General features: G+C 45.2%; 1 pseudogene; it reads right to left on the bottom strand.

Moving 5' to 3' along the window:
* Positions 1–13,224: 13,224 nt before the first annotated feature.
* On the bottom strand, positions 13,225–14,446 carry LOC101996508 (annotated as a pseudogene).
* Between the last annotated feature and the right edge of the window lie 2,104 nt (positions 14,447–16,550).

Raw genomic sequence — 16,550 nt, 5'->3', positions numbered from 1 at the left:
CTGGTCTGCTGAGCATTTCACGGTGGGTGAGTTTGAAACTCCAACTGGTTTACGGGGCATTAAAGGAGAGGGCAGTGATAGAAGCTGGAGGCCTCGGGGCAGTCCGGCTGAAGCTTCTGAGGCCTGAGTGTTCAGAGACCACTTTTGAGCCTGCAGTCTGTTCCCCCACTCCTTACTCCCTGCCTGTGCTGCCACGTGACCTTGCTGGGCACAGAGCTGGAACAGCCAGGTTCCTCACTTGCTGGTTGCAGACTTGGCCGCAAAACCTGCTTTAACCAATGCAAGGCGGGTAAAGAAGAGGCAGTGGCTGTTCCAAACTGAGGCTTGGGGCAGCAAAGGAGCCTTGGGAACTAGAAAGGGTTGGAAAGAGCCAAGCAAGAGGAAACTGAGAATCATACGAGCAAGGGGGCTAGGGGTCAAGATCATGATGGGGAAAATCACAGAGACAGCTGACCGAAGCTAGTGGGAGCTAACAGACTGCGGACTGACAGCTGGGACACCTGCACCAGACCCAACTATGCCCTCTGAATGTGGGTGACAGTTATGTGGCTTGATCTTTTGGTGGGGCCCTGGCAATTGGACCAGGGCCAGAGAGTGTTGTTCAGAGCCAAGCCACAGGAAGCTGAGAAGCCTATGTATCAGCTAGGAGTGAACACCTGAGCCCACCATCAAGCCGAGCGTGGGAGCAGCCAGAGGCCTGGAATGCCGAATCACAGTGCAGTGTGTTCTGGGACACACACTACGGACTCTGCTGTGATGCCACCAAGATCCTGACAGCTGTGCAGATGCTAAAGCCACAGCCCACAGAGCTGGGTCAGGGCTCACAGCCTGGTCAGGTGCTTCTTTTTAAAAAAACAAAAACAAAAAACAGCGAGAACATTCTTCGCAAATTATTTAACAGAACCTAAAATTTCAAAACGTCCAGAGTACAATCCAAAATTGTTTAGTATGCAAAGAACCAGGATGTGTCAACAACATGTGATGGAACAGATAACAGAAGCATTGAAATTGTCAAAAAAAAATTTTTAAGATTCCAAGAGATAAAGGCAAATGTTCTGAAAACAAAGGGAAACGTAGAAACTCTCGACAAAGCAGCACATGCCATTAACAAAGAACCAAACAGAAGCTTGAGAACAGAACTTGAAAAAAAAAATACTGAAATTTAAATTTTCACCACACAGACTCAGTAAAGAATAGCACACAACAGAGGAATGAGTCAGAGATCTTGGAGATAAATATAAATTATCCAATCTAAACAAGAGAAGAAAAATAATACACAGAGCCTCAGGAGACTGTGGGGCAGGGCTGAAGAGTCCAGTGTTGGGCCTGCAGAGGTAGCTCAGAGTTAAGGACGCTTGCTGGTCTTGCAGAGGGCCAGAGTCCAGTTCCCAGAACCCAGATGGCGACTCAACAGCTAACTGTAAGTCCAGATCTGATGTCCCCTTCTGACCTCCATGGGTACCCTGTAGGCACACACGTGTACGCATTCACACACAGAAACACACATGTAAAAATGAAATAAAATAATACTTAACCCTTTTTTATTTGTTTGTTTTGTTTCTTGAGACAAAGTTTCTCTGTGTAACAGTCTTGCCTGTCCTGGAACTCACTCTGTAGACCAGGCTGGCCTCGAACTCACAGAGATGCACCTGCCTCTGCCTCCCAGGTGCTGGGCTTAAAGGCGTGCGCCACCACCACCCGGCTTCTTTTTAACCTTTTTAAAGAAAAGTCTCACATTGCCCCACTGGTGGTGGTGCATGTCTGCAATCTTCTCTCAGGACGCTGGGACCAGAGGTTTGGTAGTTAACAAGTTCAAACTCAGCCTAGGACTCAGACCTTGTCTCAAACAAACCAGAAGAACAAGACTTGTCTTTGTGCTTTGGAGACTCAGAAATTAACAGGCTGATGCAAAAGCTTGTTTGAAGATAGTAAGACTCCCCAAATTTGAGGAAAGACTTTATTTTAGGGATTAAAGAGCCTAAGCAACCCCGAACCAAATTATCACAAAAAAAATCATTCCTGGGCATTATCGTAATCAAAGTTCTAGAGATCAAACATAAAGAAATCTTTAAAACAGCATGAGTGAAGAATAGCATGTTCCATTCAACGGGGAAACTGTACAATGATGGCGAGATTCTAACCAGAGGCCAGAGAGTCAGAAGACAGTGGAAGATTTTTTAAGGCATCGAAAGAAAATAACTGTAGACACAGGATGATACGTCTAGAATATTATGTTCCTGAAGGGTGAAAAGCATTCTTCAGGAAGGAAGGTAGAGTAAACACAATCTCAGAAGGAGGATTTCTGAGGGAGCTTGTCACAGACCTCCTCAAAGTAAGTGCCAGGGGAAACTCTGCTGCTAGAAGGGAAATGATAGCGGTGAGAAGCTCAGACCTGCAGAGATTCTGCTCACGATAATGAAACACTTGAGGCAAGGTGACTTCATGAACAAAATAGGTATGTTCAGCTCCCAGTTTTAGAAGTTGAAAGTTCAAAGAGCGTGATCGAGGCTCTGGTAAAGGTCCCACGACCATGGCTGACAATCCATGGAAGATGGTGGTATCAAGAACATGTAACGGCAGAAACCAAAGGGCCAAATGAGAAGCCAGAGGGGGATCTGGGGTTGGAGGTCAGCTTTACCTATGGGAGAACTTACTCTAGAAGACCAGTATTACCTGACCAACAAATGCCCCCAATAACCTAAGGACTCACCCCTGTAAACTGTGCCTCTTGAAGATCCCATCATCATGGTCATAATGGCCATGCCTGTAAGCCCAGCATTCATGAAGCTGAGGCAGGAGGATTGCATGATCAAGTACAGCCTGGGCTATAAGGTGAGCGCCTTCCCCACAACAAAAATCCCTTGACCCCCTATATTGCCAAGGAGACCAACACACCCACCTTTGGTTGACACTCAAACATTTCCAAACCACAACAGGGAAGAAGAAAGATGGATAGACAGTGGTGTGAAACGCGTGAGCATTTTAAATAGAGACAAGAGTTGAAAATAAAAGTTACATTATCGAGCAGATTGTCAATGTACATGTTTATAAATCAGTTGACAGTCCCACAGAGGAGAGAGGGAATGTACCCACAGGCCTGTAAAGCTTTTGAATTTGAATCAAGGAATAAAATACTGATTTTAAATAGGCTGTTGATAGCCTAAATATGTATTACCCAGAATAAATCCTTCCTTTTCTCCTTGCCTTCTGCCAGACATTTTGTCAACTGATGAGAAAATTAACTAATCTAATAGTCTTAAATCCGGCTTTATCAATTATTCAATTAAATGCAAAAAGCCTAAACACATTATTTAAAAGACAGACTTGGGCTGGAGCGGTAGCTGGGTGGTTAAGAGCGCTTGCTCTTCCAGAAGACCCCTGTTCAATTCCCAGCACAGCCATGGCGGCTCACAAACATCTGTAACTCTAATTCCAGGGTATTCAACAGTCTCTTCTGATCTCCATGGACACCAGGCATGGAGAGATACACATGTAGATAAAACACTTATACAAGTAAGTTAATAAAATAAAGATAACTAAATTTAAATAAAAGACTACATTAAATTTTCTAAAAATTAGAAATAAAAGAGCCCCTGGGTGTGGTGGTGCATGCCTTTAATCCCAGCACTTGAGTGGTAGAGACTGGAGGATCTCTGTAAGTTCGAGGCCAGCCTGGTCTACACAGTGAGTTCCAGGACAGCCAGAACTATGTAGAGAGACCTTGTCTCAAAAGAAAGAAGGGTAGATAGATAGATAGATAGATAGATAGATAGATAGATAGATAGATAGATTAATAGATAGATTAATAGATGATAGATAGATAGATAGATAGATAGATAGATAGATAGATAGATAGATAGATAGATAGATGCCAATTATATGGTGTGCACAAGAAGTATAGTTTTTTATAATGATATGTTAAAGTTCTTTATTTGGTAAAAAGATATACCATACACATAATAATCAAAAGAAAGTCTAGGACCAGCTTAGTGGCCATGCCTTCAATCCCAATACTTGGGACGCAGAGACAAGAGAAACTCTGAGTTTGAAGACAGCCAGGGCTACATATTGAAACCCTGGTCAAATTGAGAGAAAGAGAGAGAGAAGAAAGAGATGCCATTGATATCAGAAAATGTCAGAAAAATGAAAGACACCAGAGAGAAAGAAAAGTACCAACGCAATGACGAAAAGACCGTTTACAAGAAGACAGGCAGTTGTGGGTGTGGGGCTAACACAGGGCTTCAGACTAGAAGAGACAACCTTTCAGAGCTGTAGGGGAAATCAACAACTCAGGTTGAGAGACTTCAGAGCTCCTGCCTCCGTAATTGACAGAGGAAGGAAATCAAATTATCACCGTGAACCTTCTCCACCCACCCACACAACCTATCACTATGAAGAGTAGCACTCCATTCGACAACAGCTGGAAACGCACTTTAAATGCACACCGAGCATCTGTCAGAAGAGACTTATTCTGGGTCACAGAACAAAGCAGTAAACTTAACAGAAAGCAAGCAGAACGTGTCCTTTGACCATCATAGAACTTGACTATGAGTTAGTCACCCAGAGATATGTAAATGGGCTGAGGGGATGGGTAGGTGGGTGAGAGTCCTAGCTAAGTAAGCACAGGAACCTGAGTTCAGATCTTCGACATCAACATTTAAAGCAAGCTTGGCTACATGCATCTGTGAACCCGGTACCAATGGGGACAGAGATAGCAGCTCGTCAGCTATTGGGTTAGTTCTGGTTTCAGAGAGAGGGAATAAAGCCTCTGGCCTTTGAGGGTGTGAAAGTGTGCACTGCACATATGTGTGTGCATACACTACACACACACACACACACACACACACACACACACACACACACACACTTCAATGAAACATAAGAGGCTCAGCAGTTAAGAGCACTTTACTGTTTTTAGAGAGGCCCCAGTTTTGGTTCCCAGCATCTACATGACAATTAACAAAGTAATTCCAGTTACATGAGATCTGATTTCCTATTCTGACCTCCACAGACACTGTACACACATGATGGACAAACATACACTCAGGGACACAAACATACACATAAAATGAGATAAATGGTGTTTTTAAAATAAAAATAAAAAAAAGGAGGGCCCGTGAGATGGCTCAGCAAGCATGGTGGTTCAAATAACGGCCCCCACAGGCTCATAGAGTTTGATTCTCGGACCCCAGTTAGTGAAACTGTTTGGGAAGGATTAGGAGGTCTGACCTTTATGGAGGAGGTGTGTCACTGGGGTGGGCTTTGAGGTTTAAGAAGCCCATTCCAGGCTCAGTCTATCTCTCTGTCTTCTCTCTCTCTGTCTCTCTCTCTCTCTCCCTCTCTCTCTCTCTGACTGAATCTTGAGGATCAGATGTGACAGAGGTGTAGCCCTGTCTCAGCTACTTCTCCAGCCGATGCCTGTCGTCCTGCCTGCAATCTACCATGTTTCCCACCATGAAGATCATGAGCTAACCCAATGAAACTGTAGACAAATGATTTGTTTTCTTCTAAACAACTAAATGCTTTCTTCTAAAAAAGCTGCCTTGGTTGTGTTGTCTCTTCACAGCAATAGAACAATAACTAAGGCAGAAGTTGGTACCAGGAGTGGGGTTTTGCTATAACAAGCCTGATTATGCTGCTTGTTGAAAAATATGGGAATCTTGGGGACTTTGGATGAGAAAAGTGGGTAAATGCTTTAAGCAAGGGCTTAATGGGCCATCCTAACAGAAGCCTGGATGACAGTAATTCTGAAAGCAATGTGGACTGGCTCAAGAGGTTTTGGAGAGAGAGAATATTAGAGACTCTTCTTGAGATATTTTGGCAAGGAATGTGGTTGCTTTCTGCCCTTGTCCTAAAATTCTACCTGGGGCTAAATTGAAGAATTTCTAACTAATGATGTTAGCAGAGAAGGGCAGCCTGGTATTGACTGTGTCATGTGGTTATTAGTGAACACTGTTATGCAAATCTACAATGAAGAAGAGCAAGCAGGGCAAAGAGAAATACAAAATGTTAGGACAAAACAGCACCAGGAAATGGAATGTCAGAGCCAAGTCTTGTGGGCAAAGAGATGAGACATTTAAAGAAAAGCCTAAGGTTAAATGAAATGGAGAGAGTCGTACCCTGGGCTGGAGAGATGACTCAGCGCTTAAGAGCTCTGACTGCTCTTCCAGAGGACCTGGGTTCAATTCCCAGCCCCCACAGGGCGGTTTACAGCTGTCTGTAACTCCAGTTCCAGGGGACCCAACACCCATGGCAAAACACCAATGCAGTAAAAATGAAAATAAATAAAAAGATTTGTTTAAGAGAGATAAGAGAGAGAGGTACCCTCAGTGCAAAACCCCACCCAGCCAATCCTGCAGCTTATAGAAAGGAAAGCTCATGCAACAAAGGAAACCAACAAGTCAACGTTCTTGCAGGTGTAAATCTTAGAAAAACCAGTTACAGCCTCAGCAGGCAACAGAACCTGGCAACTTTGGCCATGTGGTTCTGGCTTTAGAGTCAAGGGTTCAGGAAAGGGGTTGTGGAATCTTCCTCCATAGTCAGGAGGAGCCACTGAGGCCAGGTGTACGGCAGGGGGTCCTTGCATGGATACCTGGAGGGGAGAGACCATTGTGTGAAGTCGAGAAGGTAAAGCCTGGACTGGGGTGGAGACCCTAGGATGTTGGAGGTGCCAGGGCCTTGGGATAACTAGCCAAGGAGAGATGCATGCAGAAAGTGGAAACAGCCCAAGAGAGAAACGGTTGTTGTAATCCCCAAAGCTGAAAGAAATGGGAGATTGGAGGAGGCAAATTAAGGCAGAATTTAGAGTTTGTCCTACTGGGTTTCAGTCTTGCTTTGGGTTCAATATTTCTTTAGCATGGTTTCTTTTCTCACTTTGGGAATGGTAATGCATGTTCTGTGACATTGTATATTGAAGCGGATTATTGGCTTTTTTTATTTCATAGAGGGTCACAGTTAAAAGGTTGCCTTGAGTCTCAGAAGAGACTTTGGGCTTTTAAAACAGTGTTGAGACTGTGATAGACTATGGGGACTTCTGAAGTTGGACTAAGTACATTTTACGTTATGATATGGCTACAAGCCCGTGGAGGTCAAAGAGTAGAATATGGTGGTTTGAATGAGAATGTTTGAATGTTTTGTCCCCAGTTAGTGGAACTATTTCGGAAGGAAATGTTAGGACATGTGGCCTTGTTGTAGAAAGTGTGTTACTGGGAGTGGGTTTTGAAATTTAAAAAGTTCACGCCAGGCCCAGTCTCTCTGTGTCTGCAACTATAGATTAGATGTGAGCTCTCAGCTACCTCTCCAGCACCTGACTTCCTGCCACCACAGGCCACCACATTCCCTACCCTGATGATAAAGGACTAGCCCTCTGAAACTGTAAGCAAACCCCCAACAAAATGCTTTCTTTTACAAGTTTCCTTGGTCATGTCATCTCCTCACAGCATACAACAGTGACTAAGACAGCAGGTAAAGGTGTTTACTGCCAAGCCTGAGCATCTGAGTTCAATGCCTGGAGCCCCATGGTGGAAAGAGCCAACTACCTCCCACAGGGCATCCTATGACCTCTGTAAGGAAGCCGTAATGTGTGTGTGTGTGTGTGTGTGTGTGTGTGTGTGTGTGTGTGTGTGTGTGAATAAATGCATTTTTTAGAATTAAAAAGATATATGATGAGTTTCAAATAGTGGGAAGGTAAGCAACATAGCTCTTAACCTATGGATTACCAAGTACTCCTAGCTGGGTGTGGTGACACAGGCCTGACATCCCAGCTCACGGGAAGTAGGGGCAGGAAAGATCTACTTAACTGCAGCTTAAGTTAGGCTACATAATGAGATCCTACCTCAAAAAAAAATAGTTATCTAAAGACAAGTTTTAAAATACTTTTAATTTAGCAAAAGTAAAATTAAGGCCAGGAGTGGTGACGGCACACACCTGTGGTCACAGCACTCAGGAGGCTGAGGCAGGAGGATGGCAAATTCAAGACCAGCCTCGGCTACATATCAAGGTCCTGTCTCAGAAAAAAAAAACAAATTTTTAAGAGTAAAGTAAAATTAAGCACAGAATGCAACTGAGTGTGTATGGCGGGGTGGGGGCTGTTCTGTGTGATGAGAGACAGGTCTCCAACCAACCATCTAAACTTCTGCAGCAAGAAAGCTGAAAATAAAGAGCAAAATAAAACCAATAAGAGCAGGAAGGTGGGATGGTAAAAAAAAAGATGAAATCAGAAACACAAAACCACAGGGGAAGAAATACAACCAAGTCTTTGCACACTGAAAATATCAATAAAATTGATGTATTTCAGCCCAGGCTAACCAAGAAAAAAGAGAGAACAAAATTACCAGCATCATCAGTGAAATCACTCTTGGCCCCACAGATACTAAATGAGAATAAATATGAATAATTCCAAACCCATAAATCTGACAGCTTCAATGAAATGGACCAAGTCCTTGAAAGACACAAAGTACCCAAGTTCACTCAAGAAGAAATTGATGACCCGAGTAGCCCTATAGCTATTAAGAAATTAAATTTAGAGTTGGAAAAAAACTCCCAAAAAGAAAAGTTCCAGGAACAGGCAGTCTTACTGGCAAATTCTACCAACATTGAAGGGATAGAATAATACCAATTTCAAAATTTAGAAGGGAGTAAAGGCTTCCGGGCATGCTTTATGGGGTCAATATTACCAAAAAGCTCGTGTGTGTGTGTGTGTGTGTGTGTGTGTGTGTGTGTGTGTGTGTAAAAAGCCACTCTAGACATGGTGGCACAAGACTAATTCTAGCACTCAGGAGTCTGAGTAAGTTCAAGGCCAAGCTGGGCTATTTAGCAATATTCTGTCTCAAAAAACCAAAAGAAAAGAAACAAAAGCCAAATATTAATATTCTTTGTGAACATATGTGCAAAAGTTCTCAACAAAACAGCTCTAAACTAAATGCAATGATATTTAATCAGAATAATTTGTCACAGGCAAGTTGATTTCAGTAATGTGAGAACTTACAGAAACTCGAGAAGGAACCAGTGTAGCATCCAGCAGCATCCCAAAGAAGAAAAACGCATGATCATATACCCATGGATACAGGAAGGATATTTGACAAACAACATTTTCCAGATCAGTGGTAGAGCCCTTTATTCAAAGTGTGGATCAATACTATTTATTTATTAAATATGTGCTAATGATAACTTTTTAAATTCTCAACAGACTAGGAATAGAGTGAACTTGGTAACAAGCACCTACAGAAAACTTAGAGCCGTGGCTGGTGAGATAGTGGATCTCTGTGAGTTCAAGGCCAGCATGGTCTACAAAGTGAGTTCCAGGACAGCCAGGACTAAACAGAGAAACCCTGTCTTGAAAAAAAAAATGGAGTTAACGTCACTGTTTATAGAAAACCACAAAAGCATTTCTGCCAAGCTGGGGAGCTAACACAGATGACTACCCTCACTACTCCTGCCCATCACTATACAAAAAGCTCAGCTATTATATTCTGCTGATTCTTTTTTTAGTCTTTGGGGGCCTGCCACTCAACTCCCAAATAAATACACAGAGACTTATTCTTATGAATACCTGGCCTTAGCTTGACTTGATCCTAGTCAGCTTTTCTAACTCAACCCATTTCTCTTCTACGTTCTGTCTCTGGGCTCTTTACCTTTCTCTGTACTGCATACCTTTCTTTCCTTCTTCCTCCATGGCTGGTTGTGTGGCCGAGTGGCCGGCCCCTGGTGTCCTCCTCTTCTCCTTTTCTCCATCCTTCCTCTCCTCTCTTCTCTCAGTCCTGGATTTCTCCTGTTTATCCATCCCTGCTTTTCCTTTCTCCTACCTAGCACTGTGCATGCAACTCTTCATTGGACCAATCAGGTATTTTTAGACAGGCCAAGTAATATAGCTTTACAGTGTTAAATGCAACATAAAAGAATGCAACACATCTTTGTATCATTAAACAAGTATTTCACAGCATAAACAAATGTAACACATCTGAAACTAATTCCACAACAATTACAAGAAGGTTTCTTTTATTTGTTTGCTTCTTCCATGTTTTAAAATTTCTATTACAGAGGACTTTCGCAGCCTTAGTTAGGTTATTCCAGAGTATGTTTTAGACCACAATGAATGGGAATATTTCTCTGATTTATTTTTCCTAGAAAGACATTAGAGGATGGAAGGACCCTTGTGCCCATGAGTGGCAGAAGCAATATTGTGAAAATGGCTATCTTACCGAAAGCAATCTACAGATTTGATTGCAGCCCCTATCAAAATTCCAGAGACATTCTTCATAGAAATAGAGCAAAAAAAAACCTTCAAATTCACAAGGAAGCACAAAAGATCCTGGTTTACAAAGTAAAAATAATATTAATAATAATATTATTATTAATAATAATATTAATAAAATTTGCATCAAGTAAATAAACTGCCCTTAGCTAGGTAACATAATTGTCCACTTAGGAAATGCCAAGTCATCTATGAAAATAGCTCCTAGAACTGAAATGGACTTGCAGAGCTATAGGCGGCAGGCTCATTATACAAAACTCTCTGAGGACTACAATGACTACCTGGAAATCAGAATTTTAAAAGAAAGAATATCTCTAAAAGTTAGAAATCTTAGGTATCCGTCTTTTTAAAAAATATACACAGGATCTACATGTCAAACACAGCAACAAACACGATGAAAGAAACCAAAGACCTGACCTAGAAAAGAGGCATACCATGTTCATGGATTAGGAGAGCCATAATGATAAGGGTTAGGGAATTTCCCCACGTTAACGCAACCATGGAAGAGGGAAATAGCAAGTATAAGAAATTTTATCTGCTGTAGTAGCAGAGATGGGAATAAGCCCTCCCATCCCTGTGCTTCTAGAACTTCCTGTGACACTAGTACTTCTCCATGAATGGATGGAGCAGATACCAGTAAACCTGACGCATGTGAAGGGCCATTTGAACTTTAACATACATCTTTACACCGTGAGATGATAGATGTTTATGAAAGAGATAAAGGTTATATAGATAAAGATGACAGAGGTGGCACAGGTATGAATTACAGATGAACAGATATGGAAATGGATACATATAAGTGATATAGATATAAATATATCTTGGATTAATAAAGATACTTCGCATTTGCCAAGGGGGAGAGGAATGTTATTTATCTGTTATTCATGCCCCTTTGTCATAGTGCACATCCCAGGGTAAGCATGCCCTGGACTGGGAGTCCCAGAAATACGCACCCTGCCCCCTTTGGGGATGAGGAGAGGATGTGTCAGAGGGATGAGGTGAGGCTGATGAGTCTACTGTTAGAGGTTCCAGAGAATTCAGTGTGGGGAATGAGGCACAAGCAGAGACCATAGAATTCAACCTAGAAATCCAAGGGATATAGGCTTTGATCGATGGGGAAACTGAGGCACAGGGAGGAAGGGTAATGTACCCAAAGTCGTCCTGGTAGGTGGAAGCTGAATCCAGGCAGAACTTGGCTTCCTATACTCGGCCTCAGAATCTTCCTTCCATGGAATCCTGCATGCAGAGGCCTCCCCATCTCCAAGCTAGTACATTTGCTGGTACTGACCAGAGTGAGCAGTTATGGGCTCTAATAGCTAAGAACTCACAAGTCAGGAGTAGAGGAAGAAAGGTAGGGACAATGGCAGCCTCCCCTCTTCCCCCCATCCCGGCAAACTCTGCTCAGTTCCTTCCTCCTGTGTGACTTAAGGCAGTGCCAACCTTTCTCAGCCTGGGTCTCATTAGCACAAAAACAGACAACGATGTCTGATGGGAGCCACCGAAGAGAGCCAGGTGTGGGCCACTCTGCGTGGGTCACCCATATCCTTAGGTGTGGTTTTCTCTGGGCCTGAACGGAGCTTTAGAACCCATGAGGCCTCACCTGGTGGACGCTCAGTCTTTATAAGGGAGGCTACTTCTGCTTTGGCTCTGAACCACTCTAGATGAGAATCTATAACCTCTCAGGGCTGAGGGCAGAGGGGTGCCACAGACAGGAAATGCTGTGCTCTCAAATGTGACGAGGTGGACAAGGGAACCAGCAGGGAGGCCACCATGTTCCAAGGTTGGGCCAGTCCTTGTCACGTGGGAACTGTGTGATCCCTGCTACTCCCGTGAGGAAACTGAGGTCCGGAGAAAAGAGACCTCAATTTTACACAATTGTGAATAGGTCTGCTTGCCTCTTGGTTGCAGTTCTGTAGTGAGAAATCCTAAGTCTTTTCCAGGCTCAGAAACTGAAAAGCAGGCAGCAGGAAGTGGCATCTTCCTTATATGCACTACATTTGATACCTACCGAGTAATATAAACTTAGAAAATTCATCAAAGTACTTTTAATTTCTACTAGAAAAAAATCGGAAAGCTGAGGCTATGCATGCTAAAAGTCCAACCAGACCCCGAATGCCAGGGTCTAGTTCATCAAGAACCACACAGGCTTTGGAACCAGACGCCCGAGTGACTTCAGCAGGTGACGTCATCCCACCGGTTCCTACCCCCACCAGGTCAGCCTGAGCACTAAAGGAACTTGGTATACATGAGGTCCTGTTATGGTTGCCTTTCTGCTACAGTGACAAGATGCCCTGAAGTGAGAAAGAAGTTTGTTCCGACTTGGGAAGTCAAGGCAGGAACTTCACCCAGCCGCTCACACCACGGCCATGAAGAGGGAGAGATTAATACATTCATACTCACCCAGCGGCTCGCTCTCTTGTGCTTAGTCAAATGTTTCTATTCCTTTTATTATTATTAACATTCCTTTATTTATTCAATTTAATAACACCGAGAGAATGGCATTTAGAACCAGATACTTTGACAACATGTCAGATACATCACAGACCTAACCTATGTTGCAGACTTAAACTTAGCATTCAATGTTGCTTTCTGATTGCACAGAATCAATAACTGATTTATAAAAATAAAAACTCTAAATATCGTGGCCAGCATTGGCTCAGGGTCTTCACCAGAAATGTGGCAACACTCAAAAACTATTAATAACTAATAACATGGTCATGTATGACTATGACATGTGGAAGTGACCTTTGTTTGGCCTGCTGAAACACTGCACTAGTAGAATGACTGATCTTCTGATTGAAATAATTATCAGTGTAGAATGACAAGTCCTGTCAGTAGTACACTGGGGAGACATTCCCTAGGGTGAGCATGACAAAGGGTTAGTTACTTGGCAGCACAAGGTGGGAACGGGCTGATCCCTGACATGAATTCCTCTGTCACGTTCTACCCATGACATCCTTGCTGGTCTTGGGTCAAGTGGAATACCCTTCTAATTCAGCCTGAAGAAGGACCTCTTCCTCCTCCTCTGCTGCCTCCTTGTCCTCTTTCAGTGTAACTGCAGCAAGCCTGGGGCTGGGCCACCTCTGGCAGGCCAAGCTCCCTTCGGACCGTCTTGTGAATTGCCCAGCAACCATCTGGTCAACTTCTTTCTCAATTGCTCCTTTCTGTACTAATTTCTGTAACAAAGGCTCCAACCTTAGAACATAGGCAGACAGCTTTCCATCTGTCTTCTGGTAAGTAGTAAGGTGTTTGACCTACAACACCCTAGGATTATCAATAATCCCAAATATTGGCTCAAGAGTCTTCAGGCATTCTCCAACTGTAATGAAAGGATTGTTTATCTTGAGGACTCGCATAATTTCAAACACTGAGCCTCTAAGGCTCTGTATCAGCCGAGAAGTCTGCAGCATCCGAGATTCAAATTCTTCTTCACCTAGTCCTGGAGGATCCCTGCCTGAGAATACACTCAGCTTTTTGTACCTCAAATACTTCAGGGTAGGCTTAAAGGCCTCATCTAATGCCTGTGCCAGCATGGGGGCTCACGTTTCAGGGATCATGCCCTGGTCTAGGCTGAGAGGGTCATTTCGAGTCCAAGAACTCTGGTCAGTTCACCCATCGTCATGACCTCTCCCTTTAAAAACTCATTATCAGCAGCAGGAGGCTTAAAGACCACTCTCCAGACACCTCCTTCTCCAGGTATCTCCTTGGGAACCAGAGCACTGCTAGTCTCTACCGTAAGCCCTTCAAGGCTATATTCTTGTTCTCATCCTCCCTGAACATCCTCCCAAGCAGTCTGTGTTCCCCCAACAGAGCCAGGCCAGCCTGCAGGGCCTCCTTGGTTTCCGCCACTCCGCAGGTCAGAGGGATGCCGGCAACCAACAGTGCTTTCCGAGGGTTCATATCCATCCGCCTGCACCAATCTTCTAAGAGCTTCAGCGTCAAGGTGCCAGAATACTGAAGTCGTAGAGAGCCGCGGCCACTCGCAGTGATGTGCTCACTTGTCTCTTCAACTCGCCGAGGTCCACGAGCCATCCATAGCGTCGTCCTGTCACGCCCTGCGCGTCCCACTCCACGAGGGGCCCAAAGAACTACCAGCTCCTCCATCCAGGCCACACCCGCTGATAGGGTCTGGAGAGGGCCCACATCGCCAGTCCAACACCTCACAGGACACTTCCGTTCCCCGGGACTCCCCATCACACCCGACATACATGCCCCTAAGCTCCATGGCGACCACCAATGTTTCTATTCTTATACAGCTCAGGATCCCTGACTAGGGGAATGGTGCTACCCACAGTAGGCTGGATCTTCTCACATCAACTGACTTAAGACCGAAATGGCCAGGGTCCTATCCAATGTGGACAGTTCCTGCAGGGGCGGTGCCAAGTTGACAAATACAGGTACACACAGCTGTCCGCCTCACAGCAAGGCTGTCATTGCGCTTGCTCCTGTACTCCTTAAAGTGCCCTGCACCCTCCCATTACCCAGGTCCCTCCACTGTCTTTCATTTCCCTGTCTCACCCACATGACCAGCTCATCCACCTCACCCCCAACCCCGCCACTCCAATGAGTGATTGGTGTGTTTCCAGGGACACATCTCTGCCCTGCGTTCCCTCAGACACTTCTCAGATGTCAATCAGGCTTTTTAAAAGGGCCAGGGCTCAGAAGGGAACAGAAGTATGCAAGCCAGAATGTCTCCAGCCTGAATTCTAAAATAGGTTCTTTTTAGGTCTATCTGAAACCGCACACCTACAATCAAGGCTCTCACACAACCAGCCATGTATTCACAGGTGGCGGGGGGGTGGGGTGGGGGGGGACAGGGTCCCATCCCCCAGGGCAAAGGGAGTACTGTGAGGAGGCAGAGGTCCTGAGAGAGCCCGCTTACATCCCAAAATGACACGGATGTAGTCAAGAGTACCACCTCCTGCAGCCTTGCACGGTCCATGGCTGCTCCCTGTGATGCTCTCCCCAGGCCTGGGGAAGAAGCCCCAGCCCCACCTCCATCCCAGACAGCATCTGCAAGCACCAACTCTGTGAGTCATCATCCATCAGCGTCCGTGGACATCATCAACCAGGATGAGCAGTGAGGCTGGTGTACGTGGAGAAAGATTGATCTTCCGATTATCTCCCGATCTATACTTGTCAAGCAAGAAAAAAGACCTAAAGAATCATGAAATTAGAGCAAATGAGCTTCCGGATGCTGATCATCTCTGGTGCCTTCCTCCCCTACTCCTGGGGAGAGGGTGATAGAGGAGATCTTCACGTACAACCCCTGGCCCCTGCCCCGGCTTGCACGTGTACACACCCAGGCCTCCCCCCACCAGGACAGGAGGACCAGAAGCCTGAGAACAGGCTTGAGCTGGATCCCAAGATTCCACTCTGTCCTCAGTACATGGTGTCCCCTGGTCAGGTCAATCCTGGTACAGAGGCAGAGGAAAGGATTCTGAGGTGGCAGTTCCAGCCTCGCCTCATCGGGCTAGCCTCAGTAATCAGGGTAGCCTCCTCAGGCAGCCTCGGAAAAACTGGTTCCTTCTCCACCCTCACTTTCCTCGTTTGTAAAATGGGATGATGATGGTTACTAGGAAGGAGGAAGGGAGGGAGGGAGGGAGGGAGGGAGGGAGGGAGGGAGGGAGGGAGGGAGGGAGGGAGGGAAGAGAGACTGATGAGAGAGGAGAGCAACATTCCTGGTTCATCTGTTTGTTCATCCAGTGTCCACAGAGCACCTGCTTAAAGCCAAAGCCTGGGGAGACAGGGCCCAGGGCAAGGGGAGCCTGGCAGAGTTCGGATGCTGATGAAGACATAAGGTGCCAGATGCTGTGATGTGCCAGTGTGTGTGAAATGGCAGGACGTGGACCAGAGTGAGGATAGGACCAGATCTGCTGCACCCCTACTCTATTTTTGCAACCAAGTTATCCTACGAATGCCAATTGGCCTAGAACTCATTACACAGCCCAGGCTAGCCTTTGCTGCGCCCCCACGTCATCCCCATGTGCTGGGATCACAGGTGTAAGCCATGACACCTGGCCAGAAGCTGACATTTCAGCAGGGTAGTCAGCTTTCTTGAGGCTCTAACGGTTGAACAAAGACCAGGAGTGCACCAGTCAAAACGAGTTCTCTCCTCTTGTGAGCTCAGTATCCAGTGCCTACTAGCCCAGCTGAGCCTGGCGCACTCCAGTCCCTGCAACCCAGCTGGCCCAGCCCTGCATCCTGACTCTGCCCTCTTTGGGTGTTGCCCTGGCACAGTAGCCTCCCCTTTGGACATCAGTGTTCCCAGCTGTACAAGGGTCTCCCTGCTCTCCCT

Source organism: Microtus ochrogaster, chromosome 10, assembly GCF_000317375.1.
Source record: "Microtus ochrogaster isolate Prairie Vole_2 chromosome 10, MicOch1.0, whole genome shotgun sequence".
Classification (NCBI taxonomy): Eukaryota; Metazoa; Chordata; class Mammalia; order Rodentia; family Cricetidae; genus Microtus; species Microtus ochrogaster.
Note: the sequence above shows the minus strand (reverse complement) of the source record. Positions and strands in the feature narration are given on the sequence as shown.